Source organism: Bos indicus, chromosome X (genome assembly GCF_029378745.1).
Source record: "Bos indicus isolate NIAB-ARS_2022 breed Sahiwal x Tharparkar chromosome X, NIAB-ARS_B.indTharparkar_mat_pri_1.0, whole genome shotgun sequence".
In the NCBI taxonomy this organism is placed as follows: Eukaryota; Metazoa; Chordata; class Mammalia; order Artiodactyla; family Bovidae; genus Bos; species Bos indicus.
The window spans coordinates 18,981,803-18,987,845 of NC_091789.1; the positions used below are offsets into that span (position 1 = coordinate 18,981,803).

The window sequence follows — 6,043 nt, forward strand, 5'->3', positions numbered from 1 at the left end:
CTTGAGAATTCCATGGACTGAAGAGCCTGGCGGATTACAGCCATGGGGTCGAAAAGAGTCAGACATGACTGAGTGACTAACACTACTTCTATGACAGCTACAGATACCAATGATAACATCCTGACACAGCTTCCTCAATGTGAACAACTTCACTCTCAGAGCAAAACAGCTTCATTCTTAGATCAAAACAAGTGGGTTTGAAATCATATCTAATGAATGCACAACAGTAATTCTCAAACTTCACAAAAAATACCACATCTTATGATGAAGTGAAAGTGTAAACCATAGTGTATATGGTAATGGGTTTAATATGAAATAAGTAATTCCATTCAGAAGAATTGTATCATCCTGACATGAAAACATACTGAAAGAAAAAAATTAAAAATTTTATTAACAAAATGTAATGATTTTTACCACTACACCAGCTGCATTATTTTAGTGTTTCTAGCCATCAGGCAGTGAATCTCCACTAGACATATACACCCATAGTGTATATGGTGATTGGAGAAGGCAATAGCACCCCACTCCGGTACTTTTGCCTGGAAAATCCCATGGATGGAGGAGCCTGGTGGACTGCAGTCCATGGGGTCGAGAAGAGTCAGACACGACTGAACGACTTCACTTTCACTTTTCACTTTCATGCATTGGAGAAGGAAATGGCAACCCACTCCAGTGTTATTGTCTGGAGAATCCCAGGGATGGGGGAGCCTGGTGGGCTGCCGTCTATGGGGTCGCACAGAGTCGGACACAACTGAAGTGACTTAGCAGTATATGGTAATACTTTATATCATAATTTTTAATGATCAAGCTTTTTGGGTAGAAAAGTTGTTTTCTATGTTTGCTCCAATGAGCACAAGAGGCTGTGGAGTCACATGTGTTTTATTGTTGTTTTACTATGTTTCTCCTCTGTTGTTACCATAGAAATGAAGTAGCATCAGAGAGTCATGTCATTTTCAATAAACATGCTTTCTTATTTGTTTGTAACATTGTTTGACAAATGTAGTTTAAATCTACTATCCAGATATTCTGGCTTTTCTTTTTAGTTAGGCATTTAGGTTGCTGTGCTGTTGCTTAATATTAACAGCTTCATGATTTTTATTAGTGTGATAGTGGATTGATACAATGGACTTCATTCTCTTCCAGCCTATTTCTCACACTGATTTTATCTTCCCAGCAAAGTGCATCTTAGTCTCTCTTTGTCTCTGTCACTTTTATCTTTGTCTCTATCATATTTAGCTTAGTGGCTCAGTGGTGTCCAACTCTTCACAACCCCATGGGCTGTAGCCCACCAGGCTCCTCTGAAATAGCCAAATTTAGAATAATGATGTTTTACAACTTATATCTAGACTATTATTTTAAAAGAACAAAATAGATTTCTCTTGTTGTTTGACTAATGCTAAATATTCTTCACAATGTTGTGCAGGAAGAAAGAAGAATGGCGATTCAATTATGTGTTTATTTGTTGTTCTAGACTAAAGACTCCACTGCTGTAACAAAACAGCTCCCACTGCATTAGGTTATACACTACTCAAAACAGAGAGATAGGATCAGGATCCTTGTATTAAATTGGAGGAAATTAATTTCATTTCCAAGCTCTTGAAAGTCTTTACATGAATTACCTCATTAGATTCTTATAGCTAAGCTATGAGTTTGGTCCTGTTACCTACTCTGTATTACGGCAGGAAAAAGTGTTTAAATAGGTATAGTATCTTGCCCTAAGGTACAGCTTGTTAGTAGTAGTTGTTTTTGAATCTTGGTATTTACTGCTGCTAGAGTACACATGTTTAAATTAATCATTACCCTAGAGTCTAGGTAATGATTAGTACTGACGAAGGACAGCTCATGCAAAGTGATTAAGGTCAAGACAGAAAAGAGACCATGAGGTGTCTGGGGAACTGGGAATGGCTTAAAATGATAAGTGTGATGGTTAATGAGCAGGAGGCCAATGACAGAGTTCCTCTGTCTGCTTGGTGACTGTCTTACTCCATTCAGGCTGCTATGATAAAATATCATACATTGGAAAGCTTATAAACAACTGAATTTATTTTTAACACTTTTAGAGGTTGGAAGTCCAAAATCATGATGCCAGCATGGTCAGGTGATGGTCTTCTTCCTGGTTCATTGTTGTTGTTCAGTTGCTCGGTCACGTCTGACTCTTTGTGACCCCATGGACTGCAGTACACCAGGCTTTCCTGTCCTTCACCATCTCCCAGAGTTTGCTCAAACTCATGTCCATTGAGTTGGTGATGCCACTCAACCATCTTGTCCTCTGTCCTCCCCTTCTCTTCCTGCCTTCAATCTTTCCAGCATCAGGGTCTTTTCCAATGATTTGGCCCTTTGCATCAGGTGGCCAGAATATTGGAGCTTCAGCTTCAGCATCAGCCCTTCTAATGAATATTCAGGGTTGATTTTCTTTAGGATTGACTGATTTCCTTGCAATCCAAGGTACTCTCAAGAGTCTTCTCCAAACCACATTTTGAAAGCATCAGTTCTTTGGTGCTCAGCCTTCTTTATGGTTCAACTCTCACATCCATACATGACTACTGGAAAAAATATATATATATATTTTGACTTTGACTCTACGGAACTTTGTTAGCAAAGTAACGTCTCTGCTTTTTAATATGATACCCTGAAGAAGGAAACGACAACCCACTCCAATATTCTTGCTTGGGAACTCCCAGACATGACTTAGTGATTAAACAACGAGTAAGCAGAAAAGTTTAAATATGAAACAACAGGTTGACACTATTGAAAAAAAAAGAAACAGACATAAGAGAGTAATGTAATACAGCAATGATGTTCAAAAAGCAGAGAAAGTATAATCCTAGAAAAAAGAATTATTCCCAAATAGTACAAGAAGAAGTTAGTCATAATCTTCTTTAATACTAGTAAGAAATTTCAACTCATGGAAAAAATGAAATTAAAGGGGAGAAGAGGCTCTCGGTGGCGGCGGAGGCGGCGGAGGTGGCGGAGGCCAGGGAGGAAGATGTCGTAATGAGCGATCCAGACCAGCATGGCTGCCACTGCCGCTGTCAGTCCCAGTGACTACCTGCAGCCTGCCGCCTCTACCACCCAGGACTCCCAGCCATCTCCCTTAGCGCTGCTTGCCGAGACATGTAGCAAAATCGGCCCTCCAGCTGTTGAAGCTGTGGTGACGCCTCCTGCTCCCCCCCAGCCTACTCCATGGAAACTCATCCCTATCAAACCTGCCCCTCTCCCTCTCAGCCCCAGCAAGAATAGTTTTGGAATCTTGTCCTCCAAGGGAAAGATACTTCAGATTCAGGGGTCACAGCTGAGCACGTCCTACCCTGGGGGGCAGCTGGTGTTTGCCATCCAGAATCCCACCGTGGTCAACAAAGGGACCCGATCGAACACCAGTATCCAGTACCAGGCGGTCCCTCAGATCCAGGCCAGCAGTCCTCAGACCATCCAGGTGCAGCCCAGTCTGACCAACCAGATCCAGATCATCCCTGGCACCAACCAAGCCATCATCACCCCGTCCCCGTCCAGTCACAAGCCTGTCCCCATCAAGCCAGCCCCTGTCCAGAAGTCAAGTACGACCACCACTCCGGCACAGAGCAGGGCCAATGTGGTGAAGCTGACAGGTGGCGGTGGCAATGTGACCCTTACTCTGCCTGTCAACAACCTCGTGAACACCAGCGACCCCGGGGCCGCCACTCAGCTCCTCACGGAGAGCCCCCCTGCCCCACTGTCTAAGACTAACAAGAAAGCCAGGAAGAAGAGTCTTCCTGCCGCCCAGCCCCCTGTGGCTGTGGCCGAGCAGGTGGAGACGGTGCTGATCGAGACCACCGCAGACAACATTATCCAAGCAGGAAACAACCTGCTCATTGTTCAGAGCCCCAGCGGGGGCCAGCCAGCTGTGGTCCAGCAGGTCCAGGTGGTGCCCCCCAAGGCCGAGCAGCAGCAGGTGGTGCAGATTCCACAGCAGGCCCTGCGGCTGGTACAGGCAGCATCCGCCACACTCCCCACCGTCCCCCAGAAGCCCTCCCAGAACTTCCAGATCCAGGCTGCTGAGCCGTCACCTACTCAGGTCTCCATCTGTACGCCTTCTGGTGAGGTACAGACGGTCCTTGTCCAGGACAGCCCCCCAGCAACAGCTGCGACTGCCTCCACCACCACTTGTAGCAGCCCCGCGTCCTGTGCTGCCCATCTGAGTGGGACCAGCAAAAAGCACTCGGCTGCAATTCTCCGAAAAGAACGACCCCTGCCAAAGATCGCTCCTGCTGGGAGCATCATCAGCCTGAACGCAGCACAGCTGGCAGCGGCGGCCCAGGCCATGCAGACCATCAACATCAACGGTGTCCAGGTCCAGGGCGTGCCCGTCACCATCACCAACACTGGCGGACAGCAGCAGCTGACTGTGCAGAATGTATCTGGAAACAACCTGACCATCAGTGGGCTGAGCCCCACCCAGATCCAGCTGCAGATGGAACAGGCCCTGGCTGGAGAGACCCAGCCTGGGGAAAAGCGGCGACGCATGGCCTGCACGTGTCCCAACTGCAAGGACGGGGACAAGAGGTCTGGAGAGCAGGGCAAGAAGCACGTGTGCCACATCCCCGACTGCGGCAAGACCTTCCGTAAGACGTCCTTGCTGCGGGCTCACGTGCGCCTGCACACCGGCGAGCGGCCCTTTGTCTGCAACTGGTTCTTCTGTGGCAAGAGGCTCACACGGAGCGACGAGCTCCAGCGGCATGCCCGCACCCACACAGGGGACAAACACTTCGAGTGTGCCCAGTGTCAGAAGCGCTTCATGAGGAGTGACCACCTCACCAAGCATTACGAGACCCACCTGGTCACGAAGAACTTGTAAGGCCAACTGAGGCAGAGGCCCCACAGATGCAGACCTGCCTGGGCCTCTGGCAGAAAGGAGGCCCACGCTGTCATGGGCCCGCCTCAACCCCCGTTCCTATTGTGTGACTGTCCCCACAGGAAGGGGCTCTGCTGCCCCATATGCACCTCCTTCTGAAGCCCCTTGGCTCCGCCCTGGCCCTCCCCTCTCACCACAAGCTCCTGGCCTGCCCAAACCATGGACACTGGCCATGCCCAATGAGACGTTCTAAATCAGGACGAGTGGGAACCCTTATTTCCAAAGGAAAAACATGAATTTCACTCTGTCGAGGAGCAAAGTGAGCCCCCTCCCCCCAACACTGCAGGAGTCGCATCGTGCCATGCCCCCTCCCTCTCCTGTACCTCCCTGGCCCCCTCGGCCACTGCGGGCGCCTGGACGTCCGGGGCCCTGCACCCAGGGCTCCACTGGCAGCCAGTCCGCCTCCACTCCACACGCCCCACCCCACCCTGACTCTCCTCCAGCACATTCCAACTTTCTATTTAAAAGTAAAGCTACCCACCCACTCCCTGATCCCCCTTTTTCTATGGAGAACGTTGCCTTGCCTTATACTCTACTTCCGATGATGAACACTGTGTGGTGTGTGTGCTTTAAAGACGTTTATTTAATTGCTCCCTTCTTCCTGTCCTTGCTACTCACCTCCCCCATGCCTGCTTTTAGTTTAGGGGTTTTGGGGGGCAATGATGAGCATATGAATTTTTTTTCTCACTTTAGCAATTCTCTTTTCTAAATGACACAGCATTTCAACTCAAATCTGGATTCAGATGAAACACCTTCCCATCCTGAACCTCCTCCCTCTCCCCATCATCTCCCCCACCCTGACCAGCCCGAGCCCTACTTGTGTACAGTGTATATTGTATAATAGACAATTGTGTCTACTACATGTTTAAAAACATATTGCTTGTTATTTTTGAGGCTTTTAAATTAAAACAAAAATCCAACTTTATTTTTAGTTGTAACTGCTTGAGGTATATTTTATGAATTAAGTGACAGATTTGTTACCCTTTATTAACGATGTACTTTGTTGGTCAGCGCTGGGCTGACAAAAATTTTTTCTTGCTAATAAATTTAGTTGCCTGAGGCAAAATCTGCAAAAAAAAATAAATAAATAAAGGGGAGAAATTGACAACAATGAGCTGACAAAATTCTTGTGAATATAGGAAAAAATAAAGCCAT

General features: G+C 47.3%; 1 pseudogene; it reads left to right on the forward strand.

Moving 5' to 3' along the window:
- The first annotated feature begins 3,010 nt into the window (after positions 1-3,010).
- LOC109563095 (transcription factor Sp2 pseudogene) lies at positions 3,011-5,813 on the forward strand (annotated as a pseudogene).
- Positions 5,814-6,043: the final 230 nt, after the last annotated feature.